General features: G+C 42.9%; 1 long non-coding RNA gene across 1 annotated transcript in view; it reads right to left on the minus strand.

Annotated features, from left to right (window-relative positions):
- The window catches only part of LOC135313851 (uncharacterized), a 50,498-nt gene extending 38,757 nt beyond the window's left edge, over positions 1–11,741 (minus strand). The window contains exons 1-3 of the long non-coding RNA XR_010373343.1: positions 11,679–11,741; positions 9,242–9,314; positions 9,039–9,146 (exon numbers count right to left, since the gene is read on the minus strand). This is a non-coding gene — a long non-coding RNA (uncharacterized LOC135313851). The remainder of the gene's footprint in view (positions 1–9,038; positions 9,147–9,241; positions 9,315–11,678) is intronic.
- Positions 11,742–15,541: the final 3,800 nt, after the last annotated feature.

A 15,541-nucleotide genomic window follows, 5' to 3' on the forward strand; every position in this document is an offset into this window, starting at 1 on the left:
ATAAAGATGATCAGGTGAGTCACTTCATGAATATTCCTGCATCCATATGGCACATACAGGAAATCCATTAGAATTGATATTTCTTTGCACGGCTATTTATTTGAGTAAATCCTCCCTTCAAAGTGCTGCTGCTTTTCTCTTAACATAATAATCCTGACAAATTACTTTTCTCTTCAATGCTCCGTAAGCAAGGAACATAAAGACTCAGCTCTGCTACATTAAGACCCATTACTCTGGCTCATTGCAAAGAAAACACCATATTTTTAAACACATTTCCCCCAACAACAGATGCCTCTCTACATTTTAGAAGCTTCAGATGCAATTTTTAAGTAAGGAAAAAAAAAGTAAGCCACCACTTGTAATTATTAAAAATTCATTTGTTTCTGACTGCCTATTGCTCCCATGTAAATTTGGGACATATTGCCATTCATTTCCTGACTAACCATTGCAGCTTCCGGACTTCCAGTCTGCTTGGGGACTTTGACAGGGCTCTTGATGAGATACACACACAACCAGTTGAGTATTTTGCATGTAACTGGGTACAATAGCTATATCCTCACTTAGATTTCAGCCACTCTGCTGAGTACAAATCAGCTAAGCAAATTGCCACCTGCTGAGGATCTCCTGAGCTTCCCATGCAAGACTTTCCCATTTTCAACCAATTCTATTTGAATTAATTTCTCTGAAGAGCAATTGGGGCTTTTACTGTGGTTTGATCATAGTCAGGTTCACTAAGGCTTTAGATCCATGGGCTGGTTTGGAAACATTTTAGTATGCTCTACTCTTCATATTTAATTTGTAGGTACAGTTTTTCTTGAGAAATACCTGTAAGCCGTGGGAGGGAGCCCCATGAACACCACATCAAGGGCCTGACCTCCTTTACAGGACCAGCAGCTCTGCCAGACATAGTCGTACTCACAGCACCAAGGGGCCACAGAGCTTTCTGACTCCTTCCTTTAATATTCTCTTTCCTCCCTCTTCTCCCCAGGCTGCCATCCTCCCCTAACTGGCCAGTATAGTCCAGTACTGAGCCTTACTCTCACAAGGAGGGGAAGGGATAGACAAAAAGGCACAGAGCTAGCAGCATGAGCTAGAAATTGGAAGCAGAAATAGCAGAAGAGCCTGAAGACCATGAAGCCTTAAAGAAAAAAGGATCTTATCCTGCCTGCCAGTGGTGGATAGGATGAGGTGCTGCTTACAAGAGAGAGTGGGAAAGAGAACCAGAATAATACAAGTTACTCTCTATGGACTTCAGGAAAGTAGATAAACCTGACTGTCTCCTCATCTTGCCCAAAACAGATTCGGTGACTAGGAAGCCTTGCAAGGAGCAAAGCACTAGCAGCAGGTGGTGCCATCTGTCCCGCTCTAATTCCTTCTTGCTCAATTTATGTCCCAGTTTGTGAGGAAGGTAAAAAAAAAGAAAGAAACCACAAACCCAACCTACATCTGCCTAATAGCCAGGGACCAGGGGAACAGGAGGCAAGCAAGCAGAAAGCTAATTTTAGCTAAATAAAATAAAACAACAACAACAATAATAAAAATAATAATTTTTAAAGTGACTGCTAAACGATGCCTTCTCTCCATAGTCTACTCTTTTGCCCCTGTGCCTCAAGATGAATGATTAGAAAGAAAAATCAAACCACAATATGGGTAATCAAACCACAAGTAACACTGCTTCTTCTTTGGTGTGAGAAGATACTGGAGGCTGGAGCAGGACCATGGCCCCATGACACTCTCTTCCAGCTTTTCTGCTCTGCACTAGAGGGAATGTAAATTCAGAAATTATTATCTGAACATCCTTTGTGCCCCACGCCTGTGTGTGCAGGCTGGTGTCCACTAGACAAAACCAAATGCTGCATGCAGTGTGAGTAGGAGAATCCATAAGACAAGCACAGCCACATGGTGCTGGCATTGCTGTGCTAAAGGACTGGAAGGGGTGTGTTGGTATCACAGGGTGAGGTTTCACATGCAACTTGGTGTGTTCTCCTGCCAGGAAAGTTCAGCCATTGCGAACACCCACCTTCCACTGACTTCCTTCCTTCCTTCCCGTGCAAACACCAGGGCCCAAACAATAAAGTTTTCCTCCTGCATGGAGCAGTACCTGAGCCCTTGCAGAGCTGTGTGCTCTGGGCAGGTCAGCAAACAGTGGAGCAGAATGCTTCCCCATCACGCTAAGCACCATGTTGCATGGGGAGACCAGCTCTCATCACTCCCTGTTACTTGAAAGTTAATACGAGTATCAACAACCCCCGAGCTGAAATACAAAGGCCCAGGCCATCTTGGGAGAGGCTGCATCACAGCCTTCCCTACTGTTCATCACTGTTACCGCTGTCTAACTTGAGTTTCCCACCCCAGTGCCACCCCTGTGAAACGAGGGTAGACACTGCCTGATGCATCTGCCCTTCCCTTCTGTCACCTGGGGCTGACATACATCAGACAGGTTTGCACCATTTCCACCAGTGTTGCCTTGCCTATGGCCAAGAAAAGGGATTTCTCTGTCAAATCTATCTTACATGTCACAGGCAGTATCCTCTCTTATCTCTATTTTAATATGTAGCCATGTATTAAGCGTTCTGGAAAATGCTGAACAATAAATATCAGCTCCACACTATAAGCAAGACCCTGTTGCAACCTCAGTGAAATTAGCCAAAACCCAGTGTGCTCTTTGGTTCCACATTGCATGTAGCATAAGAGAGGCAACTTCTTCCACTTGGACTAAATCAGGTTAAAAGAAATAACACTTCATTCTCCTGAGCTCATGACTAACTTTTTTGGAGCAGATATCAGAACTAACACTTTAAATACAAGGTAAAGTTCATGTTACAACAAAGCAGTACCCACCCACCCCCCCTCAATTTATGAACTGCAAGAATTGTAACTAACTTATGAGAAAAAGAAAGGTATTTACTTCTGAATGATAAGGAAGAAATGACAGGAAGTATTTGGCACTTTGGACAAATTCCTTACTAAGGCAAATAAAGAATTTGCTGGCACAATGACGAATAATCTCCTACCCCAACAAATGAAACAGGGTTTAATTTAACTTAATTTCCCAAATGGTGCAATGAATAATACTCTTTCTGGATCTGTGTTTCCACTGACAATGATTGTGCTATTACTGTGCTTGACACACTCATGTTGCAGACATTTTGCATAGGATGCTATAAGAGAAGAGCTAAGAGGAATCAAAGATGTCACCATGCTGCTATTCTACTCCTCAGACTTGCCATCCAAGCACTGAACTGTGGGAAATATCATTCATTACAGGGTATGTATCAAGATAAAGATAAGTAAGGAAGGATGGTCCAAGTGTTGGAGAGGAAGGATGTGCCATATACCGCCTAAAAGTGATGCCTGAGCACACTAAAAAGCAATGGTGGGCACACGCTCCTTTGCAAGTGGAGATAGTTAAAAAAGAACTAAACCAGAAGCTTCCATCAAGTGAAGAAGGAAAGGACCACTAGACCCACTGAAGGGATTAAACACACCAGGCCAGGGCAGTCCCTGGAACAGCTCCACAAGAGGGATTTATTCCAGAGATTTACTCAGTTTCTGACTTTAATTTTCACACAGGACACAAACACCCTTTATCCACCCCCGGGCACCCCTTCTCCAGAGACTACCAACATTTAGCAAATGCTGCTGCGTGCACTTACCACTTGCTGGCACTCAGTTTTGTTTTGGTTTTTAAATACTGACTTTCCATATCTTAAGCCTACCTAATCATTTCAGGTCTGTGGCATTTCAAGTTTGTTTTTGCGTTTAAGAATTCAAGTTTTCTCCCAGTATGATATGTTTTAATCCTCCTCCCAGACATGAGATCAGGCTGAAAGAGCCATTTCCATATGCTCTTGTTCTGAGTAGGACCAGAGGTCGCTGTGCTAGAGCACAGCACAAGCCTCACTGCCATTCCATTTCACAAACTCTCGTCTATCTTTTGGACTTGCATGGGCACTGACTGTTTTGCAAAAGAAAGGAAACAAATCTTCCAGATCTTTAGACCCTCCTCTCATCACAAGCTTGGCATAACTCAGCAGCTTGATATACCTAGCAGCTTTCATTCGCATAGGAATGCTCTGCTTCCCACATCATGCTCAGAGGTGCAATATTAGGTGTTTTGACTAATACAGAGGTGGGGCTTGTATGTTACCTTTTGGGAAACCTTGAGCACAAACACTTCCCGTTCTTCCTCCTCCCCTTACAAGTCATTATTCACAGTTCAGCAGCAAAGGCAGGGGAAAGGAGGATGGTGTAGGGCTTATAATAGAATAACCACAAGTCGCTAGTAACCAAACACATCTTACTTCCAAGTGCTGAAAGACATGAATAATAGGCATAAAGACATTCCCAGTTCCATCTGTATTGCAAGCACTGGAGTATGAAAGCTTCACAGTTCTTCTGGTACTGTCTACCAGTTCCCTGGTACTGTCTGTCTTATAAGCAAGACTCTCAGAGCTAATAATGAGCTGACTTTTCCTAAGAACTTTACTTATTTAACCATTTCTGGAGCAGAACAGTATTCTTCCACCAATACTAAACATACAATAGTTGTGTTCATCAGGCTTCGTAAGACACTTCTCTGAAAAAACACAGGAAACAGATCTGACTAAGAACACATCATTTGCTATAGCTGGCTTTGGAACAGATTCAGATTTGCCCCATACTCATTTTTATCAATTTATTGGGTGTCACAGCCTGCACAGTACACCCATGAGCAGAAATATGCCTAATGGGCTACATTTGCTTTCATTACACCTGCAACAGACTGTGCAGAAAGCAAGGCAGGAAGCAGACACAACTTCCTAATGGTTTTATTCCAGCGTTTCTATGGGCTCTCATCAAAACAAAGAGTACTTTGCAACACACAGCAGATGATGCTCTCTACAGGGTAAATGCTGTGTTTTCTCTTACCTTCTTCTGAGGCAGAGATTTATCCCCAGACTGACACATGCTCTGTACAGCTCTTTTGGGACAAGCTTGCTCCAGTCCTCCTCAGAGTTCAAACATTTCTGTGTGTTGCCTCTCCATCTCCTCCTTCCAACTGCACAGTGCTCACTGCCCCCCATGGGGCTGTTAGCAACACACAAAATTCCAGAAGGCAGGAGTACAGTTCACTAGCTCTTCTGAACAACTGGAAGGAGAAAGATCACACCAGCAAGTGGGTAATGAACTGATCTTCTAGGGTTTAGGCTCTGAAAAGGAGCAGAACCGACAGGGTCAAGGGGAGACCACCACCCAAAGTCCTCAAGACCATCTTCCACCTGCCCACATCAAGGGGTGATGATTTGTTCCCAAATAACCAGAGAAGCAAACACTCATCTCATAGATCTGCATGTGAACTAGAAGATACAAATTAATGTGCAACTCTGATTCATAAGCTGTGTGCTGTCCTGCCCCCCAGAGAGTTTAAACTCCTCCTTAAGTAAACAGTATATTCTTAAGAGATTCTGAGGACAATTTACTCCTCTCAGCTTATTTTCTTCGAGTAATGTATGTAGTTATCTCTTATTTATATCACACCTTTTGTGTATTCCATACAGCAAACCTAAGTACCACACCATTAGCATACTGTAGCTACACAAGATCCTTAAAAAAATTTACAGTCCCAGGCTAATCCCAGCTAAGTACAGAAACTAAAGATCAATTTTGTCACATCTGAACTAGACTGAATTTAATTCCATTCAACACATTCCAATGACAGGTAGGAAATGCAAGATTTTGTAAGGTCCCAGACTGAATTAGAACCAGTATTAAGGCAGTAGACTGGAGATGTCAGTTGTGGAATAGCCTCCTAATGTTTATTAACTTTTCTGTCAATGAGAATCACTGCTCTTACAGCAGACTGGCTCGTGAAAAATCATTGTCCATCTGCTCCCAGCTCACATTTGAGGGTAAAGGACTTACTTTCATTGCTGAGGTGAAAAAAAGTTGTTTGAGTTTAAAAAGCATTAGAAATGCCACTGCTATCACACCCAGCCAGTCACACACAGTGAGCTGCTGAGCCCAGACTGTTTTACAGGGGCACTGACACAACATATCAGGAAAAGTTAATGAAGCCATTTAAAGACTTCAAAATCTCCCACTCCGGAGCCTGGGCTAAGGCTGCCACATGCACAGCTGGAGCAGAACAAAGGTCAGCTTCTTTTAGCCTTATGTCACCTCACCAGGCACTGCCACAGCCACTCAGAAGCTGTCTCTCAAGCTGCCTTCGAAAATATGGCTCAGCCTATGTCACATTTTTACTTGCCGTCAGCTTAAGTTAAGAAAGCGCTGTTTCAGCATCCCCACAGCGCTCTTTAAAATGCTGCACAAAAACCACACAGTGGCCAGAAATGAGTCATTAAGGACTCCAACCTCTGATGTTTGTATTACCATGTACAAATGAATTAACCAACATCCTCCTGACAAAAATCACTACTGAGAAGCCTAGTACAAGTCTAAATAATTGATTGGGCCCAGAGTTTAGAAAGTTAATAAATTAAATGTAGGCTGCGCTACCTACAAACCTTCAGGCCCCAGAACTAGACAGGTTGCATCAGATACACTGACATGATACTACTAATTAGATAATAAAACTAGAATGTAAAATAAATGATGTCTAGATACAAAACATATAGTGGGTGTTGGAGGTTGTCTCTGTGGGGAGAACACAGGCCCATGCATTATTCTGGAGAGAAGTGAAGAATGGCTTATCTAATTGAAACTACAGGGGTGTAGAAGGAAGGGAGCAAGAAAGACAGACGGTAATTATATGAGCTGGAAAGTGGCCAGGACACTGGGGTTAGCAGCTACACACTTTCAGAAACCATCGTGAGATCTTATGTGATTACAAACCATCAAGAACCTAGTTTTAATTCTTATCCAAGTTACATTTGGCAGCATGGCAAGGCAGTAGTCCAAGGCACTGCTTTCATTTGGGCTGAAGGACAGAAGTCACCTATACCCTTGCATCTCTATCCTTTACTGCCAACTTTGTTTAGTGGTTGTTCATCCTAACACTAGCAACACCCTGGAGAGTGAGTCCCTGGTGAGATGTCACATCCCTAGAGCTGTACAGCCCTTGGCACCTGTCCCCTCGAGCAGGGCTTCCTGCAAGCAACTGCAAAAGGGTTCATGGGCACTTCCTGAGCAGTCAAAGCTCTGCAAGCAGCACTGCAGAGGGTGCTGGGCAGTCATCTCTGCTGGTTGTTTGCCAACAAATTCCCATGTTTGCAAAGGCCCTTGTGCAGCCCTCTCAGAATGATGCACAGCCATCACATCCTTTGGGGACCAACAGCAGCACCATGGCAGCAAACAAGCAAACAAAAACTCCCTCCCCCAAACCTTTAAAAGCCAAATCCCATTTCATCAGATCTATGACAGCTGCAGGGATCCTTTCAATCGCAGAGTATAGATTGTGCTACTCCCAAGATATGGTGCTTGTTTCTGTTTCTCATCCTCTTCTTACACATCATTCCCCCAAGTTTTATTTGGAAAGGATGTGGCTCTCAGTTACACTTAGGGCACTTTATTTTAAGTAACAAGTATACCAAGGAGCCATTCATTACTGCCATTCGATTTGCAAGAGACTATCACAAGAGTTAAAATGAAATGCCAATACCACAATTTGTTATTTACAATACAGTGAATGTTATTTCCAGGCATGATATAGACATAGTATAACAGCTTAAGTGTATTAAATGTGTCATAAACATCTAAATTGCTGTTGATATTTTTTTAAAGGACCAAAGAGACTTAAGTAAATATCAGCCCACTTAATCAGGAACAATTGCAGAATGTTTGTGAGAGTCCCCAGAGACCATCTAGATCCACAGCCCCAGCTAACAAAGGCTGCAGAGACAAAGCATGAGAGAACATTTTGCTCAGCAAAGCCTTCCCATCAAACCCCAGTATGTATGGAAAGCACATTTATCTGTAACCAAAAGAGCCACAGGCCTAGATTTCAAAATATAGCAACTATTTGAGACCCCTGCCTCGTAGCACTTCAGTTGACTTGTGTTTTCTTCCCAGAACAAAACATTAGTTTTAACAGTGTTTATATGAATATGCACAATGTTCTCATGAACGTGCTGCTCAAGTTGTGGGGTTTTTAAAGTGTGTGCTTCTCCATTCATTACTTATTTGCATATTTGTTTCTCTTTCTGCTTCAAAAGCAACTCTCCCTTATCGCGTAAGATCAGATATACTTTAGAACAACTAATATTATTTTTTTTTAAAAAAAGATTTTTTTAATCTAAAGGAACACTATTCCAAGCTTGAAACTTCCCAGCAGCTACTCTTCTATATTTCTTTCCCAACTTCAGCCTTGTGCATCATCCAGAGAAACAATTTTATAATAGGTAACATTACAGAAACATCAAAGTTGCTCTGGAAAAGGCTCTTTGAGCACACCCCAAAGCCCTGTGGTTTGAAGCATAACACAGCACAATTTCATACAGACTTGGTCAGGAGATTGGTTTTGGCACTCTCAGTACCTAAGATACTAACTAGCACTAAGGTACCCCTGGCCAGCCAAACATCCCTGAAAGGTCCACTGAGACCCCACTGAAGAAAATGGCCCAAACCCCACCATGAGGGATGCACATTTTGCAGTGTTTTGTGTCCTAAGTGTAGACTCCATGGTACTTCATTTGGAAAATTATATTCCAGGTTAGTACATGGTGGAACAAGAGAGCATTTCATGGCACTGCACGGGATTTCCTCTGAAGGCGGGGGGCAAGATCTGTTATTTAGCACTTCAGGAGATATTTGCCCTTGAAAGTTCTGTGGAGAGGATTCCAGTGTTCAGGACAATCCAAATGCTGGGACATTTTTGGCCCCAGATAACATTAAGGAGAAAAAAGAAATTGAAAGGCAAGCTCATTCTTTTCTTAATAAAAATTTTCTTATCTCTTCTCTATAAATTCTTGCTCTCAGGGTTTTATATCTTCGTCATTTTTAAAATCACATCAGGCACCAACCTGCTACACAAGTAATAAACCTCCAGGCAGTTATTATTCAACAATGGACTTAAAATTAATGTAGCAATTTTTGGTTACCTCCAAGCAAAACAAAAACACATTTCCTAAAGTTTCCAACTTTAAAAAAGAAAAAAAGATGCATCTGTCTTCTTCAGGAAGCAGCAGAAAGGAAGTGTACAAGTTGCACTGCAAGAGAAAAAAAAGAAAATCAACACACAGAAGATGACTTCTTGTAATACTCCTCACTGGCTGCAGCGCGTTTTCACTTGGCTGAATCTCACCTTTCACAGGCCCAGAAGCTATGATGATTCTTCAAGTGCAGCAGTCGGAGAGGATAGGATTGCACGTGACTGTCTGAAAATGCCAGAAAAACAAGTATGAACTAAGAGACACTGCTAAGGAACAACTTCCCAAGAGGCATTCAGTAGAGGCTGTTTTTTTTTTCCAAGGGTAGGGAAAGAAACTAGGCTTATCAGTATACCCTTAAGCATTAAAATGATAAAAAGAAAGAATGAAAGGAGAGGACCAGTTCAGCATCATTAGACACTAGCTGCTCAGGAAGGAGTTGTTGACAATCTTTTGCCTGAAAATGGATGCAGTTTTCACACCTTTCCCCAGCAACTTTGCACTCTACTTTTGTGTTTCTTTTCAGGAATACAGCAACGAGGCACACACAAACACACGCTCATGGATGCAGATTGCCATCCTAGAGGGCTGGAGATGGCCAGGGAGGTGAAGGGCAGCTGCTTCGAGTGGCACTAGCACAACATTAAAAGCTAGAGAGAGACCAGACCTCCTGACTCACTTGTGCTTTGTTGCTGCAATGTTGCTCAGCACAGACAGATGGATTTCCAGGTGTGCAATGCGGAAACCTTTGCACTTTGGAAAAGTCCCAGATTTCTTCTTTTTTTATTATTTTTTTAAAAATCTATCATACCCAAGGTTGCTCTGCGAACAAAAAAGCATTTAGTAGAAAAAAACTTTACTGCAAGAAAGAGTTGAGTGATGGGAGAGATGCCTGTGACTTGCTCTGCATTTCACCCAAGGTGAAATTCCTCTACAGGAGAGTCCCTTTCCAACAAGGATGCTCTGGGAAGCAGAGCTTTTTGCCTGGCGTGGAGGGACCTGTCTATGCTGGCACCAAAGAAGGTACAGATCCCCACAAAACCCCCTCAGATGAGAAAAATATCCTTTCTGTCATGTTAAATATGGAGAAACACTGGAAAGGAGGACATGGCAGCTCAGGAATACAAGCCTCAGCAGATGTTAACGTGTAGCATGAGTGGAAGACAATGTTGTAGAAAAGCCCTCCATGGGATGTTCAATTAAGTTGCCACTTGGCTCTGAATCTCTCTGAGAGCAGATTAACCTTGGAGGCAGCTCTGCCAGGCCAACAGATTGGCATGAGAGCAGGCAGACAAGTGACCCACATACCACAAACATAAAACATGGGTTTGCTTTTTAATTGCACAGTACCCAGCCAGAAATATTGTCCTTGCTGGCTAGTCTACAAGACTCAACATGCCTTTTGCTGTGCCAAAACACAACAGCATTTTATTCAGAAATTCAGAAGAACGACATCTGCTGCTGCAGTAGCCAAGTTTCTGCCTCGGCAAAACTTGGACTGCATTTTAGCTAAGTGGGCCAACAGGTGATAACACTGTGAAGTCTCCATTCTCCTTTCAGTGCTGGCTCTTCACAGGGATGTAAAGGGGCTAACACCTAGTTTTGTAGGTGTGGAAAAGCTGCGCACTTCAGATTTCTATGAGTACCATTGGCACCAGAGATGATGTCTTGCTTAACCTCAGGGAATAACTTGGTCTGTGAGAGGAGTGATAAGGTCAGCAGAAAGGGAAAAGAAGGAATGTTAGAAATAGGCCTAAGGGAGCTCAGAGATCCATAAAAAGTGGGAAAGCTCTGGGTAGGAAAATGTACCGCCCTGACTCCACTATCTGTTGTCACATTCACTCTATGCATACTCAGGATGCTGGAAAATCCAAACATAGCAACTCCTCTCCACCAAGTGTTAGGGGGGAAAAAAGGGAGAAAATTGAGCCCAGAGACATCCAGAAGCATTACCAGGCACAGAGGTACAAACAGCAGGAGCCTAGTGCTACATCCCCACAAAGAGGCGCAAGTCACTCGGCTGGAGAAGTATACAAAAACTTTCCTGGAAAAGGTTTTATCCAGCTACGTAATTCTGCTGTGTTTTGGAGAAGCTTAGATCATCTGAAAAATCAAGCAGAGGCTACTGAGAGAGAAAGGCCTGCAGGCACCAATCTATTTAGATTTTTTTAGTGCTTTAGCTTAGCAAAGTTAGCAGCCAGGCTGAGTACAACAGACTCTACTGTCATTGACTCAAGACAAAGTGGAGGCACCAAAATCTGCTTTCCAGTCAGTAGAAGGTTTCAAAATTTTAATAAAAAATTGTGTCTGTCAAAAATACAGGTCTCTTCTAGGCAATTCTTCAATCACGTTTTTTTACTAACAGTGCCAATATCCACAGTGAAAACATTCACTGGAGTGGGAAAGGCATGACACAGGGGAGGAAGAACAAGGACTGGTGAAATTCCAAAAGTTTCCATCCTTCGGTTCTGCAAGAGATTTGGACACACATCACCCCAAACCCCATAAAAGCAGTAAGCGCTTCACAGCAAACAAGCACTCTTAGGTGGATGTCATCACTCAGATCACAGCCAAATACGTCCAGACTAATACCTGAAATCCTGGCAAGATTAGCCAATGTTCACACTGTGCAGCAGATATCCTGATTTATGCCTGCAGGAGACAAAAGAAGCCACGGACTCCTCAGTACTGTGTCATGACATCCCTTATTTGAAGGAAAATTCAAGGAACGAGTGTTTGGGAACACTTTCCAAATAGCCAATCATGGAGGACACAAAGCAGGCAGACTGCAGGAGGGATTTCCAGTGTTATTGCATGCACAGATCCTGAGCCGGTAACACATTAGATTGAGGGAGCTCCCTTTCCCTCAGCAGAAACTCAAGAGCTTGTCCCGCCAGACAGCTCCTGCTTCCCCCTCTGCAAAGTGGGGAGGCTGGACTCTCAATCAGCCTCAGAGAAACAGCTCACTTCATCCACAGCCCCAGAAGAGAAAGGCAAAAACTAAAATGCCTTTTTATCATTGCGGCTGGCTGTGAGACTGCAGACCAGCTGCATCCTCCTCCTTACACAGAGATCATTCCTTGTCTTCTCACAACATGCCTCATGGCCCCAGCTCTGCCAGCAGCAAACTCACAGCACGTGTTTCTAGTTATTCCCTTTTAACCCCTCTGGCCTCATGTTACAGAAGACCAATAAGGAACCCAGGCTCACTGTAGGTGGATGGGAGCAGGAGAACTTGATCCAAAAGGAGCAAAATCCCACAGCTGTCACTGAGGTGAAGACTTAGCATGAAGTCTTAAATCTCAGTGACCACCAGAGGCTGAATTGCACATGTGCATGGGATTAAGTCACATCTAACTCCAGGCTTCTCATGTACAAACATTTTAACAGCTACCACTGTACATGCAGATTAAAAGCATAAGCAAAGAAATGTAAAAAACAGAAGTGCATCTTCAGCATACGCAGCTGTGGCCAGCTGGCACGCGGTTGTCATGAAGCACTGCACCACTTCGGCAGAGCCTCAACCAAAACGCAATCTTCCCTCTCCTTGAAACACTCCTGAAACAAAGCCTCGCAGCTCAGACCTGCCAAGTCTCCTTTATTTGGACTGAAACTCATTCATGCTTGGCAGCAGTTCGGTGCAATTTGAAGCTGGCTGAGACCTAAAGTGAAAAGATTAATGGGATATTTGAAATCTCTCTCCCATTTTTCCTCAGATCTCACTTATGTAAAAGCTCTGATGTTGGTTGCTGAGCTCCTTAAAACATAATCTGCACAATGTGCCACAGTAAACAAACAGATTTAAGCACCAAGTCTGTTTAAAAGGAGTTTATTTAGAAAGCACACGCATCACTAAAGAGAGCTTATTTCTTATCTAGCTCCAAGCACTTAGAAGGCAATCCTTCAGGGCTGTTCTGCAGGCAGTGTGAGATTAATTTTGTTTGCAGCAATTATTTTCAGGATGTTCTTCACTCATATTAAGAGGCTGAAAGTTCAGTTAGTTTCTTGGCTTGGGGATTAGAGAAAAGCTGGAGATATTAAAAAAAAACTTTGGGCCAAACTTACCCAGAAGAGTGGCCTTCCCTACTTGGGTGGACTTGCCTTCAGCAGAGGAAGCAACAAGAGTCTAATGCACTCTGACCTGCAATCAGAGGATCTGACAGACCACGATTTCAGCCCTAGTTCTCAGCAGTGGCCTCATCCAAACACGTTAAGGCCTCCGAACAGTGCCTGAATTAGCTGAACTCCCACATGCATGTTTACTAGACAGACAGAAACAGAGTTGCTCTTGCTGCAGAGAGGTTGGAGAGGACCTCAGCAACCACCAACAGACACGTTCTGAATACTGACCATCACAGGACATACCACACCATCCATTTTTGAAAGCCAGACCACCCCAGTGACAAGTTGTACCCTTTTCACATATGTCATAAGTGTCCAAGTTCAAGTAACAAACAGCATATGTTCAACAGCCTGTAGTGACACTTCAGGCCAGCAATGACTCTGAATTACCTCTGGAAATGAGGGAAAACTTGATATTTTTCCTCAATCTGGAAGCCCCTTCAGGCACTGCTGAAGCCTGCTTATATTCACTATGGACTCAAAGCTCACACAAGGGTAGGGGCTTTGATTTAAAAGGTTACAGGAGAGATGGCAACTTCAGCCCTTAGGTTTCCTTCCTGCCGCGCTGATGAGTTGGTTTAGTGCTGACTCAAGAGAACAGCAGGAAGCTACTGAACCAACAGACACATTTTCTTTGCTGTTCATTCATCTGCACCTCAGGATTTAAATGTGCAAGGGGAGAGACCCACAGCCTCTGCAGCTTACCTCAGGAACTGAGAAGCCAAATTAATAGGTTTTTAATATCAAAATATTATATTGTGATTTAGTCCTTTCTAGTAGCAAGGAATCATATTCTGTTGTGTGGACTCACACTTTGGCATTCACACAAAGCATTCCCAGAATCCTAGATCCCATCACACCACTTCCTTCCACCCTTCCTTGCTCCCACTCCCATGAACATGCCCAAATCACTAACTTCAACACTAGCGAGACTGTAGGCTCCCTCTTCTTTTTAGTTCTAGTTTTCTGTGCCCTATACAATAATACATCGGTGCTGCTGTAGGCAGCACCATCTAACTGATTCAGGCAGCTCCTGAATGTTTCTTTATCTTTGTGATGCCAAAGCCTGTGGCTGCAGATCTGAGGACACCCACTTGGTACCATGCCCATGCTGACTGCACACCTGAGTAGAGAATTATCAGCTATGGCAAACAGCAACTGTTGTACAAAGTGGTTTAAGGTTGCAATAGTGGTAAAAATACTCTGGAGAAAGTAGGTGCTTCCATTGTTTCAGGAAATTAATTCTGTGTGGCACCCTATTACCCCACGTTGCCAACGCAGTGCTGTGCAAGTATACTGCAAACACTAACTCTCTGCCATGCTCATCAGAAAAAATGCTTACACTTTATTTAATGTATAACCCTTCACCTATGAAACATAAGGCTGATGACTGACTGGTATGAAGAAATGACAATCACAGACTACTGAGGAATACAAGTGAATAGTTGCATACAAACTATACAACCCTCTGGCAGATCAGTGAGAGTGAGCTGACCATCATGACATCCACACTTTCACTGAAGAGGACAACATGTGGCCAGGAAGGCACACTGGCTTGGTTAATTCAAGGGGTAAGTGCACTGAATACTGATTGCATGGTATCACATAAATAAAAAATAACTTTATTTGCTATGTTTGCACAGTAATTTAGGAAAGTCACAGTGCCTTGGCATCTGTCCTCTGCAGCCTGTTTTTGTCCTATAGTACAAAATATTCCACTGTAACTTTTCACAATTAGCATTTCTTACCAATAAAACAATAACAAAAAGATGGGTTAAATATTGAATGGAATTTTCAATACACAGATAGCTAGGCTGCTAAGCATAGGCCATTTTTCTTACATTGTTCTACCAGTAACTTTCTTGGAAGCCCCTTTGGCTTTCAGATTTAGGCATGTAGCACTATTCTTCCTGCCTGCAACCAAGAAGGCTGAGCTGAACTCTGTCTGCCTCTAATTTGATTTTAGCATTTTACACATTTGATTATTTACTGTAACAAGGGACAGACATTCAGACAGACCCATTTTTCAAAAAAATCAAGTCAAACATCTTGAATACATCTCTAGCTACCTAGAATAATTAAATCAAAACACTCTGTAAAAGCAGGGGTCAATGATAACAACCTATGCCATTATGTCATTTCATAGACAACTTGGGCAAAAACAGAATTGTCATGTTTTTTCCATTGCAGCACTCACTGCCTCTGTCTCTGAGTGATGCTTTCGATGAATTTTTAGTGCCATGAGTCTCTCCACTGTCTTTCAAGGTCACAGCATTATGTACTCTCACACCTCTCAGAGTTACTGTATGTCTTTCAGTTTCTGATCACTACTG

The sequence above is a fragment of the Phalacrocorax carbo genome, chromosome 6 (genome assembly GCF_963921805.1).
Source record: "Phalacrocorax carbo chromosome 6, bPhaCar2.1, whole genome shotgun sequence".
Classification (NCBI taxonomy): Eukaryota; Metazoa; Chordata; class Aves; order Suliformes; family Phalacrocoracidae; genus Phalacrocorax; species Phalacrocorax carbo.